This window comes from Pleurodeles waltl, chromosome 2_2 (genome assembly GCF_031143425.1).
Source record: "Pleurodeles waltl isolate 20211129_DDA chromosome 2_2, aPleWal1.hap1.20221129, whole genome shotgun sequence".
Lineage (NCBI taxonomy): Eukaryota > Metazoa > Chordata > Amphibia > Caudata > Salamandridae > Pleurodeles > Pleurodeles waltl.
The window spans coordinates 1,190,544,043-1,190,557,683 of NC_090439.1; the positions used below are offsets into that span (position 1 = coordinate 1,190,544,043).

At 47.9% G+C, this 13,641-nt stretch overlaps 1 protein-coding gene across 1 annotated transcript in view; it reads left to right on the forward strand.

The window, feature by feature from the left end:
• The window catches only part of LOC138283068 (GTPase IMAP family member 9-like), a 135,313-nt gene that overhangs the window by 51,032 nt on the left and 70,640 nt on the right, over nucleotides 1–13,641 (forward strand). The window lies entirely within an intron of this gene.

Sequence of the window (13,641 nt, forward strand, 5' to 3'; positions counted from 1 at the left end):
CGGCGGGAAGAGGGATAAGGAATGGGAGTGGAGGATGAGGGAGAGGTTGTTGGAGGTGTCTGTCGGCTTCTTTTGGATGCAGGTGCATGGTCTGTATGCTGTTATGAGGTGGATGGTGTAGGAGGCTGGCCTAGCTTGTAGTGGGTACCAGAGGTACTTACACCTTGTGCCAGGTCCAGTTGTCCCTTATTAGTGTAGAAGAGGTGTTTCTAGCAGCTAAGGCTGATAGAAGGTAGCTATGGCAAAGCAGCTTAGGCTGAACTAGGAGACATGTAAAGCTCCTACTATGCCACTGGTGTCATGTGCACAATATCATAAGAAAACACAATACACAGATATAATAAAAATAAAGGTACTTTTATGACAATATGCCAAAAGTATCTCAGTGAGTACCCTCAGTTTGAGGATGACAAATACACACAAGATATATGTACACAATACCAAAATTATGCAGTAATAGCAAAAGGAAGTAATGCAAGCAGTGTAAAGTTACAATAGATTGCAATAGGAGCACATAGGTATAGGGGCAACAAAAACCATATACTCCAAAAGTGAAATGCGAACCACGAATGGACGCCAAACTTATGTGCGCTTGTAGAGGGTTGCTGGGACTGTAAGAAAACAGTGAGGGTTAGAAAAATAGCCCACCCCAAGACCCTGAAAGGTAGGTGTAAAGTGCACCTACAACCCCCAGAGAGCACAGAAGTCGTGATAGGGGGATTCTGCAAGGAAAACCATCACCAGCAATGCAACAACAGTGGATTTCCGGACCTGAGTACCTGTAAGACAAGGGGACCAAGTCTAAGAGTCGCGACAGTGTCGAGAGTGGGCAGGAACCCAGGAAATGCCAGCTGAGGGTGCCAGGAAGTTGCCATTGGGTGGAAGAAGCTTGGTGTTCTGCAAGAACGAAGAGGAATAGGAACTTCCTCTTTGGAGGATGGATGTCCCACGTCGTGAAGAAGCTTGCAGAGGTGTTCCCAAGCATAAAGACCACAAACAAGCCTTGCTAGCTGCAAGGGTCGCAGTTAGGGTTTTTGGATGCTGCTATGGCCCAGGAGAGACCAGGATGTTGCCACTTGGATGAAGAGACAGAGGGGGTGCCCAGCATGGCAGGGAGCCCTCACAGAAGCAGGCAGCACCCGCAGAAGTACCAGAACAGGCACTTAGAAGAGGAGTGAACCAAAGTCCACCCGAAGTCACAAAAAGGGAGTCCCACGATGCCGGAGGACAACTCAGAAGGTTGCGCACTGCAGGTTAGAGTGTCAGGGACCCAGGCTTGGCTGTGCACGAAGGAAATCCTGGAAGAGTGCACAGGAGCCGGAGCAGCTGCAAATCACGCGGTACCCAGCAATGCAGTCTAGCGTGGGGAGGCAAGGACTTACCTCCACCAAACTTGGACTGAAGAGTCACTGGACTGTGGGAGACACTTGGACAGAGTTGCTGAGTTCCAGGGACCACGCTCGTTGTGCTGAGAGGGGACCCAGAGGACCGGTGATGCAGTCTTTTGTTGCCTGCGGTTGCAGGGGGAAGATTCCGTCGACCCACGGGAGATTTCTTCAGAGCTCCTGGTGCAAGAAGTAGGCAGGCTACCCCCAGAGCATGCACCACCTGGAAACAGTTGAGAAAGCCGGCAGGATGAAGCAATACGATGTTGCTAGTAGTCATCTGGCTACTTTGTTGCGGTTTTGCAGGCGTCCTGAGCAGTCAGCGGTCGATTCTTTGGCCAAAGGTGAAGAGGGAGATGCAGAGGAACTCTGGTGAGCTCTTGCATTTGTTATGTAAAGAACTCCCCAAAGCAGAAACCCTAAATAGCCAGAAAAGGAGGTTTGTCTACCTAAGAAGGAGAATTGGCTACTAACATAGGTAAGAGCCTATCAGAAGGAGTCTCTTTACGTCACCTGCTGGCCCTGGCCACTCAGAGCAGTCCAGTGTGCCAGCAACACCTCTGAATCCAAGATGGCAGAGGTCTGGGGCACACTGGAGGAGCTCTGGGCACCTCCCCTGGGAGGTGCAGGTCAGGGGAGGGGTCACTCCCATTTCCTTTGTCCAGTTTCCCACCAGAGCAGGGCTGGGGGATCCCTGAACCGGTGTAGACTGGCTTATGCAGAGATGGGCAGCATCTGTGCCCATCAAAGCATTTCCAGAGGTTGGGGGAGGCTACTCCTCCCCAGCCCTCACACCTATTTCCAAAGGGAGAGGGTGTAACACCCTCTCTCAGAGGAAATCCTTTGTTCTGCCTTCCTGGGCCAGGGCTGCCTGGACCCCAGGGGGGCAGAAACCTGTCTGAAGGGTTGGCAGCAGCTGCAGTGCAAACCCTGAAAAGGTAGTTCGGCAGTACCCGGGTTCTGTGCTAGAGACCTGGGGGATCATGGAATTGTCTCCCCAATGCCAGAATGGCATTGGGGTAACAATTCCATGATCTTAGACATGTTACATGGCCATGTTCGGAGTTACCATTGTGACGCTATACATAGATAGTGACCTATGTATAGTGCACGCGTGTAATGGTGTCCCCGCACTCACAAAGTCCGGGGAATTTAACCTGAACAATGTGGGGGCACCTTGGCTAGTGCCAGGGTGCCCACACACTAAGTAACTTTGCACCCAACCTTCACCAGGTGAAGGTTAGACACATAGGTGACTTATAAGTTACTTAAGTGCAGTGGTAAATGGCTGTGAAATAACGTGGATGTTATTTCACTCAGGCTGCATTGGCAGGCCTGTGTAAGAATTGTCAGATCTCACTATGGGTGGCAAAAGAAATGCTGCAGCCCATAGGGATCTCCTGGAACCCCAATACCCTGAGTACCTCAGTACCATATACTAGGGAATGATATGGGTGTTCCAGTATGACAATGTGAATTTGTGAAATTGGTCACTAGCCTGTTAGTGACAATTTGTAAAGCAGAGAGAGCATAACCTCTGAGGTTCTGGTTAGCAGAGCCTCAGTGAGACAGTTAGTCATCACACAGGTAACACATACAGGGCACATACTTATGAGCACTGGGGCCCTGCCTGGCAGGGTCCCAGTGACACATAGACTAAAACAACATATATACAGTGAAATATGGGAGTAACATGCCAGGCAAGATGGTACTTTCCTACAACATAATTGGTTACATCACTGATGGCATCACTGCTGCCATCATCAAAGCTACTTAGGAACACATTACTCTAAAAAGGAGTATGGCATTAGAGATCTGGAATTAAATACAGAACAGCTCAGACTAATACTAACCATCATTACTGCCAACATAAATACAACCACCATAAGTGAAACAAGCTGTGTCATGTGCAACATTGACCCAGTATCATACACTTCATGGTTAGCCAAGTTCAGATTAAAAATCAACCACAGACCAAAGGGTAACCGTGTTCAATCTGCATATAACTGTTCAGAGAAAAGCAAGTACTTGCATATACTAATATTCATTTATTTAACTAATGCCCTTGTTAGAAATGGGGTCTCTGGTAGACAGTAAGTTTGCACTCTGTCCAAACAGGGACCCTCACTCTAGTCAGGGTAAGGGAGGTACACACCGAGGATAACCCCTGCTCACCCCCTTGGTAGCTTGGCACAAGCAGTCAGGCTTATCTCAAAAGCAATGTGTAAAGTATTTGTACCATCCCACACGGTAACACAGTCAAGACACCACAAAAGCAGAAAAATAGCCAATATTTATCTGAGTAAAACAAGACCAAAATGACAAACTTCCAGCATACACTAGCAAAGTTATGGATTTTCAAAGATTAAACTTGAATATAGCGCTTAGAAACACAAATGCTTTAATTTAGTATTGCCACAGCACTATTGTAGGAGGCTAGCCTGGTTTGTAGTGGATACCTTGGGTACTGACACCCCATACCAGGTCCAGTTATCCCTTATTAGTGAAGTAGTAGTGTTCTAGCTGCTTCAGCTGATAGCGGTAGCTATAGCAGAGTAGCTTAGGCTGAACTAGGAGACATGCAAAGCTCATGCAATACCACTTATAGTTACACAGTACTTATACACCAGTAAAGACAATTCTCAGTGTTACCAAAAATAAAGGTAGTTTATCTGGGTGGCTGTAGGAAAGTACCATTTTGCCTGGCATGTTACCTCCATTTCTACTTGTGTGTCAGTTTGTTTTTGCCTGTCTCGCTGGGATACTGCTAGCCAGAACCCCGGTGCTCATAGTTTGTGGCCTAAATGTGTTCCTTGTGTGGTGACACTCTGCTAACCAGAATCTCAGTGCTTATGCTCCCTCTGCTTTTAAAATTGTCACTGCATGCTAGTGACCATTTTTACCAATTCAGATTGGCACAATTAAACACCCTTATAATTCCCTAGTATACGGTACCTAGGTACCCAGGGTATTGGATTTCCAGGAGATCCCTATGGGCTGCAGCATTTCTTTTGCCACCCATAGAGAGCTCAGACCCATATTACACAGGACTGCCACTGCAGCCTGAGTGAAATAACGTCCACGTTATTTCACAGCCATTTTACACTGCACTTAAGTAACTTATATGTCACTTATATGTCTAACCTCACCTAGTGAAGGTTAGGTGCAAAATTGTGCCCCTGTAGGAGGCTGGCCTGGCTTATAGTGGTACCAAGAGGTACTTACACCATGTGCCAGGTCCATTTATCCCTTATTAGTAGATTAGAGGGGTTCTAGCAGCTTAGGCTGTTAGAGGTAGCTATAGCAGAGCAGCTTAGGCTGAGCTAGGAGACCTGGAAAGCTCCTACTATAACACTTATATAATATAGGTACTATATCATAAGAAACACAATACTCAGAGTTACTAAAAATAAAGCTACTTTATTTTAGTGACATTATACCGAAAGTATCTCAGAGGATATACTCCCTTAGGAGGTAAGTAAAATACACAAAACATATTCACAGACCAAAATCAGGTAAGTAATACACTTAGAAAATAGAGCAAACACTGTAGGACACAATAGAATGGAATAGGAGACAATAGGCCTAGGGACAACACAAACCATATACTCCAAAAGTGGAATGCGAACCACGAGTGGACCCCAGGCCTAGTGCAGCATGTAGTGGGTCACTGGGAGTGTAAGAAAACACTAAGAGTGTCCAAGATACCCCACTCCAAGACACTGAAAAGTAGGAGTAAAGTTACCCTACTACCCGAGAAAGACAGTAAAGTCGAAATAGGGGATTCTGCAAAGACAACAACTGACTGCAGCATACTGAAGATGGATTCCTGGACCTGCGGACCTGTGAAAGAAGGGGACCAAGTCCAAAAGTCACAAAGGCGTCCAGGGGGGGCAGGAGCCCACTAAACCCCGGATGAAGGTGCAAAAAGGCTGCCTCAGGGTGGAAGAAGCCGAAGATTCTGCAAGAACGGAAGGTCCCAGGAACTTCTCCTTTGGTCAGAAGATGTCCCATGAAGCGCTGGAGGATGCAGAGTTGTTTCCACGCAGATAGACATCAAACAAGCCTTGCTAGCTGCAACAGTCGCGGTTGAGGATTTTGGGTGCGGCTGGGGACCAGGAAGGACCAGGATGTAGCCCCTTGGAGGAGGAGACAGAGGGGGCACTCAGCAACTCAGAGAGCCCCCTCAGAAGCAGGCAGCACCCGCAGAAGTACCAAAACAGGCACTTAGAAGATCTGAGGACAGCGGTCAACTCAGTCACAAAGCAGGGTCCCACGACATCGGAGTCCAACTCAGCGAGTTGGGCAATGCAGGACGGAGTGCTGGGGACCCAGGCTAGGCTGTGCACAAAGGAATCCTTGGAAAAGTGCACAGAAGCCAGAGCAGCTTCAGGTCACGCAGTGCACAGGATTGTCGTCTGGCGTGGGGAGGCAAGGACTTACCTCCACCAAACTTGGACTGAAGGACCACTGGACTGTTGGGATCACTTGGATCCAGCTCCTGTGTTCCAGCGACCACACTCGTTGAGATGAGAGGGGACCCGAGAGGACTGGTGATTGTAGGAAAGCACCATCTTGCCTGGCATGTTACCCCCATTTTTCACTGTATATATGTTGTTTTAGTTGAATGTGTCACTGGGACCCTGCCAGCCAGGGCCCCAGTGTTCATAAGTGTGCCTGAATGTGTTACCTGTGTAGTGACTAACTGTCTCACTGAGGCTCTGCTATCCAGAACCTCAGTGGTTATGCTCTCTCATTTCTTTCAAATTGTCACTAACAGGCTAGTGACCAATTTTACCAATTTGCATTGGCTTACTGGAACACCCTTACAATTCCCTAGTATATGGTACTGAGGTACCCAGGGTATTGGGGTTCCAGGAGATCCCTATGGGCTGCAGCATTTCTTTTGCCACCCATAGGGAGCTCTGACAATTCTTACACAGGCCTGTCACTGCAGCCTGAGTGAAATAACGTCCACGTTAATTCACAGCCATTTACCACTGCACTTAAGTAACTTATAAGTCACCTATATGTCTAACCTTTACCTGGTAAAGGTTAGGTGCAAAGTTACTTAGTGTGAGGGCACCCTGGCACTAGCCAAGGTGCCCCCACATTGTTCAGGGCAAATTCCTTGGACTTTGTGAGTGCGGGGACACCATTACACGCGTGCACTACACATAGGTCACTACCTATGTGTAGCTTCACAATGGTAACTCCGAATATGGCCATGTAACATCTATGATCATGGAATTGCCCCCTCTATGCCATCCTGGCATAGTTGTCACAATCCCATGATCCCAGTGGTCTGTAGCACAGACCCTGGTACTGCCAAACTGCCTTTTCAGGGGTTTCACTGCAGCTGCTGCTGCTGCCAACCCCTCAGACATGTTTCTGCCCTCCTGGGGTCCAGCCAGGCCTGGCCCAGGATGGCAGAACAAAGGACTTCCTCTGAGAGAGGGTGTTACACCCTCTCCCTTTGGAAAATGGTGTGAAGGCAGGGGAGGAGTAGCCTCCCCCAGCCTCTGGAAATGCTTTCAAGGGCACAGATGGTGCCCATTTCTGCATAAGCCAGTCTACATCGGTTCAGGGACCCCTTAGCCCTGCTCTGGCGCTAAACTGGACAAAGGAAAGGGGAGTGACCACTCTCCTGACCTGCACCTCCCCTGGGAGGTGTCCAGAGCTCCTCCAGTGTGCTCCAGACCTCTGCCATCTTGGAAACAGAGGTGCTGCTGGCACACTGGACTGCTCTGAGTGGCCAGGGCCAGCAGGTGACCTAGATATATTTTATTTTATTCGGCTTCACATTGTTATTTTTACAATAACCAGTTTTACGGTCTTGTTTTATTTTCATCTATCTGTTTTTGCTTAGCCCAGCACTGTGTTCTCAAACAAGACATTCTTGATCACTTTGTGCTTCAGTCAAGGCTACAGTTTGGTACATTGCCGAAGAATGTGGTAGAAGTTTAGTCTCCAATGTTCGTAGAAAATACACAGTCTTACGTAGGGACATTTTCTTAGAACATCAGCTGTGTTATAAAAACACTTCCTAGTCCCACCACACGTCAAGAGGGAGATTCCAGCCAGGGAACCACGAATGAATGCTTCGCTGCAGATGCTAACGCAGAATACAGGCCTTTGCTCAGGTATGAGGGCAGATGTCCTCCTGGGGGAACCTGAAAGGCAGAGTTAGAGCTTAACATGCTGTGCTTAGATTACGACTTAGGTAGGAAATAGTCCATAAATCTTAGTGACAATATGATAGCGTTATTCTTATGCTTCTCTCTTCTTGTCACCAGTTTAATATTGTCATTTTGTGTCGTCCTGGTTATTGCAGCTCACGCTTTGCTATCTAAAATGCAGTTGTTTTATTAAACCAGTAATTAAAACTTATACTGCTTCTTATTGTCATTTATATATGAGACCGAAGTGTGAATGAGAGAACCGGATGCGACCTGAGTGACCACAACTTCCATGAGAAGCCTAATATGTCATGCGCTCGGCTGCCCAATCATCCCTATCTTCTGGTAGAGATGAGGCACTGCTAGTTAGCCGGAGCAAAACCCGGATTTAGGGAGGCAGGTGTTACCCACAGTGGGTCAGACTCAGTCTCCCACACCGTGGACGATCTTGCTGCTCAAAATCCAGTAGTCTCATTAGAATAATGAGAGCCTATGCGACACTACCGCTGCTGCCAACCCTCAGACAGGTTTCTGCCCTCCTGGGGTCTGGGCAGCCCAGTCCCAGGAAGGCAGAACAAAGGATTTCCTCTGAGAGAGGGTGTTACACCCTCTACCTTTTTGAAATAGGTGTTAAGGGCCTGTGAGGAGTAGCCTCTCCTGGCCTCTGGGAATGCTTTGAAGGGCCCAAATGGTGCCCTCCTTGCATAAACCAGTCTAAACTGGTTCAGGGATCCCCCAGCCACTGCTCTGGTGTGAAACAGGACAAAGGAAAGGGGAGTGACCACTTCCCTGTCCATCACCACCCCAGGGGCGGTGCCCAGAGCTCCTCCAGTGTGTCCCAGACCTCTGCCATTTTGAATGCAGAGGTGTGAGGGCACAGTGTAGGCCTCTGAGTGGTCAGTGCCAGCAGGTGACATCAGAGACCCCTCCTGATAGGTGCTTACCTGGTTAGGTGGCCAATCCTCCTCTGACGGCTATTTAGGGTCTCTCCTGTGGGTTTATCATCAGATAATTAATGCAAGAGCTCACCAGAGTTTCTATGCATCTTTCTCTTTGACTTCTGCCAAGGATCGACCACTGACTGCTCCAGGACACCTGCAAAACTGCAACAAAGTAGCAAGATGACTACCAGCAATATTGTAGAGCCTAATCCTGCCGGTTTTCTCGACTGTTTCCTGGTAGTGCATGCTCTGAGGGCTGTCTGCCTTCACCCTGCCCTGGAAGCCAAGAAGAAATCAACCGTGGGTTTGCAGTTAGTTGTTGTCCTTGCAGAATCTCCTATCACGACTATGGTGTGTTTCTGGGGAAGTAGGGTAACTTTACTCCTACTTTTCAGAGTCTTAGTATGGGGTATCTTGAACACCCTTACTGTTTTCTTACACTCCCAGCGACCCTCTACACACTACACTAGGCCTGGGGTCCATTTGTGGTTTGCATTTCACTTTTGGAGTATATGGTTTGTGTTGCCCCTAGGCCGATTGCATCCTATTGTATTCTACAGTGTTTGCACTACTTTTATAACTGTTTACTTACCTGATTTTGGTTTGTGTGTATATTTTGTGTATTTTACTTACCTCCTAAGGGGGTATATCCTCTGAGAAATTTTTGGCACATTGTCACTAAAATAAAGTACCTTTATTTTTAGTATCTCTTATTATTGTGATTCTTATGATATAGTGCAATATGATATAAGTGGTGTAGTAGGAGCTTTGCATGTCTCCTAGTTCAGCCTAAGCTGCTCTGCTATACCTACCTCTATCGGCCTATGCTGCTAGAACACTACTAATCTACTAATAAGGGATAACTGGACCTGGCACAAGGTGTAAGTACCATCAGGTACCCACTATAAGCCAGGCCAGCCTCCTACAGTGACCCAGTACCAAAAATATCTTAGATACAATACTCCTTCTGGAGGTAAGTTTTATAGACAATATATACGCTAGACACCAAAACTAGACTCGTAAATAGTCATAGAACAATGCAAACAGTAGGAAATGCTCTAGAATGCAATGGGAGAAAATAGGTCTAGGGGCAACACAAACCATATACTAAGAAAGTGGAATGCGAATCAAAATTTCCCCCCTAGACAAGTGTAGTGTGTGCAGAGTCGCTGGGAGAGTAAGAATACAGTAAAAGTAAGTAAATTACCCGAGCCCAGAAAAGCAGGAGTAAAGTACTCCTAGTTTCCTTAGGACACACTACACCTCATGATTGGGATTTTGCTGCAACCAACCAAGTCTGCAAACAACAACTGCTGGATTCCTGGATCTGAAGACCTGCAAAGGAAGGGGACCAAGTCCAGAAGTCAAAAGAATTTCCAGGAAGGGCAGGAGCCCCTGCCAACCCAAAAGAGGGTGCAAAAGAAGAGTCCCTAGTTAGTCAAAGACTGTAGGAATACACCCTAGGAAGATGCCAGCGGGCTCCTGCATGATGCAAAGGATGTCCCACAACAGGAAGATCGTCGTAGATGTGATTTGGTGTTGGACATTGCCAACAAGCCTTGGTTACAACAAAAGTGCATTTTGCATCAAAATGGTGCTGGATGGACCCAGGAAGGATCTGGGGGACTCAACTCTGTGTGAGGAGGAAGAGGGGGCTCTCAGCACTTTAGAGAGCCCTCAGGATGCCAGCCAGCACCCCCGGAAGTCCCAGGACACGGGGACAAAGGTTGTTCAAAAGTGGTTGATGCAGCACAACAAAGGAAAGTCCTAATCCGCCAGAGAACAACTCAGCGAGTTGAGCATGGCAGGATGGAGGCCTGGGGACCTGGGCCTGGCTGTGCATGAAGCAATTTAGCAAATAGTGCACAGAGGCTTCGGGAGGTGAAGAAGACACAGTACACAGAGGTACTGTCACTCTCTGGGAAGGCAAGGTCTTACCTCCTCCAAATTGCGTCAGCAGGACCTCAAGACAGTCTGTGTCGATGATGTCCTTGCTCTCTCTCCCTAGGTGCAAGCTCGTCGCTGTGAGAGGAGTCCAAGGGTACCGGTCGTCGTCTTGGAAGGTGCCTGCTTGAGCAGGGGAGTGACTCCTTCACCCCACAGGAGATTTCTTCGGTCCTTCTGGTACAGGATGAAGACAGGGAGTCCCCAGAGTGTGCACACTGTGGAAACTGTTGCAGTTGCTGACTTCGAGCTGAGGTTGCTGAAGAAAAGTATCCCTTGTGGATACTTTGTTGCTGTTACAGCGGTTCCTGGAGCAGGCTGCGGCTGATCCGAGGTCAGAGGATGATGAAGTTGTTGCAGAGGATTCCTGAAGGAAACCTGCGAGCAGAATCTGAAGAGAACCCAGAGGAGAGACCCTAAATAGCCCTGAGAGGGGGACTGGCTACCTTATCAGGTATGAACCTATCAGGAGGGGTCTCTGACATCACCTGCTGGCACTGGCCACTCAGAGCCCCCCAAAGTGCCCCAACACCTTGCAAAGCAAGATGGCTGAAGTCTGGGATACACTGGAGGAGCTCTGGGCATCACCTCTAGGGTGGTGATGGATGAGGGAGTTGTCACTCCCTTTTCCTTTGTCCAGTTTCACACCAGAGCAGGGGACAAGGGGTCCCTGAACCGGTGTAGACTGGCTTATGCAAGTAGGGCACCATTGTAGGAGGCTGGACTGGCTTGTAGTGAGTACCAAGGGGTACTTACACCTTGCACCAGGCTCAGGTATCCCTTATTAGTGTATAGGGGTGTCTAGCAGCTTAGGCTGATAGAAAAGGTAGCTTAGCAGAGCAGCTTAGGCTGAACTAGGAGACGAGTGAAGCTCCTACAGTGCCACTAGTGTCATATGCACAATATCATAAGAAAACACAATACACAGATATACTAAAAATGAAGGTACTTTATTTTTATGACAATATGCCAAAGTATCTCAGTGAGTACCCTCAGTATGAGGATAGCAAATATACAAAAGATATATGTACATAATACCAAAATATGCAGTAATAGCAATAGAAAACAGTGCAAACAATGTATAATTACAATAGAATGCAATGGGGGCACATAGGGATAAGGGCAACACAAACCATATACTCTAGAAGTGGAATGCGAACCACGAATGGACCCCAAACCTATGTTACCTTGTAGAGGGTCGCTGGGACTGTAAGAAAACAGTGAGGGTTAGAAAATTAGCCCACCCCAAGACCCTGAAAAGTGAGTGCAAAGTGCACTGAAGTTCCCCAAAGAGCACAGAAGTCGTGATAGGGGAATTCTGCAGGAAAGACCAACACCAGCAATGCAACAACAATGGATTTCAAGACGAGAGTACCTGTGGAACAAGGGGACCAAGTCCAAAAGTCACGATCAAGTCGAGAGTGGGCAGATGCCCAGGAAATGCCAGCTGTGGGTGCAAAGAAGCTGCCACTGGATAGTAGAAGCTGAGGATTCTGGGCTAGAAACTTCCCCTTTGGAGGATGGATGTCCAACGTAGTGAAGAGTCGCGCAGAAGTGTTTTCCTGCAGAAAGACCGCAAACAAGCCTTGCTAGCTGCAAAGATCGTGGTTAGGGTTTTTGGATGCTGCTGTGGCCCAGGAGGGACCAGGATGTCACCAATTGCGTGAGAGGACAGAGGGGGCGTCCAGCAAGACAAGGAGCCCTCTCAGAAGCAGGCAGCACCCGCAGAAGTGCCAGAACACGCACTACAAAGTGGAGTGAAACAGTGCTCACCCAAAGTTAAACAAGAGAGTCCCATGCCGCCAGAGGACAACTCAGGAGGTCGTGCAATGCAGGTTAGAATGCCGTGGACCCAGGCTTGGCTGTGCACAAAGGAAATCCTGGAAAAGTGCACAGGAGCTGGAGTAGCAAAACACGTGGTTCCCAGCAATGCAGTCTGGCGTGGGGAGGCAAGGACTTACCTCCACCAAACTTGGACTGAAGAGTCACTGGACTGTGGCAGTCACTTGGACAGAGTTGCTGAGTTCAAGGGACCTCGCTCGTCATGCTGAGAGGAGACCCAGAGGACCGGTGATGCAGTTCTTTGGTGCCTGCGGTTGCAGGGGGAAGATTCCGTCGACCCACCGGAGATTTCTTCGGAGCTTCTAGTGCAGAGAGGAGGCAGACTACCCCCACAGCATGCACCACCAGGAAAACAGTTGAGAAGGTGGCTGGATCAGCATTACAGTGTCGCAGTAGTCGTCTTTGCTACTTTGTTGCAGTTCTGCAGGCTTCCAGCGCGGTCAGCAGTCGATTCCTTGGCAGAAGGTGAAGAGAGAGATGCAGAGGAACTCTGATGAGCTCTTGCATTCGTTATCTAAGGAATTCCCCAAAGCAGAGACCCTAAATAGCCAGAAAAGAGGGTTTGGCTACTTAGGAGAGAGGATAGGCTAGCAATGTAGGAGGCTGGACTGGCTTGTAGTGAGTACCAAGGGGTACTTGCACCTTGCACCAGGCCCAGTTATCCCTTATTAGTGTATAGGGTGTCTAGCAGCTTAGGCTGATAGATAATGGTAGCTTAGCAAAGCAGCTCAGGCTGAACTAGGAGACGTGTGAAGCTACTACAGTACCACTTAGTGTCATATGCACAATATCATAAGAAAACACAATACACAGTTATACTAAAAATAAAGGTACTTTATTTTTATGACAATATGCCAAAGTATCTTAGAGTGTACCCTCAGTGAGAGGATAGGAAATATACACAAGATATATATACACAATAGCAAAAATATGCAGTATAGTCTTAGAAAACAGTGCAAACAATGTATAATTACAATAGGATGCAATGGGGAAACATAGGGATAGGGGCAACACAAACCATATACTCCAAAAGTGGAATGTGAACCACGAATGGACCCCAAACCTATGTGACCTTGTAGAGGGTCGCTGGGACTATTAGAAAATAGTGAGAGTTAGAAAAATAACCCTCCCCAAGACCCTGAAAAGTGAGTGCAAAGTGCACCAAAGTTCCCCTAAGGACAAAATAGTCGTGTTAGAGGGAGAATGCAAGGAAAACACAAATCAGCAATGCAACAACTATGGATTCCTGTCTGAAGGTACCTGTGGAACAAGGGGACCAAGTCCAAAAGTAACAAGCAGCTCGGAGATGGGCAGATGCCCAAGAAATGCCAGCGGTTGGTGCAAAGAAGC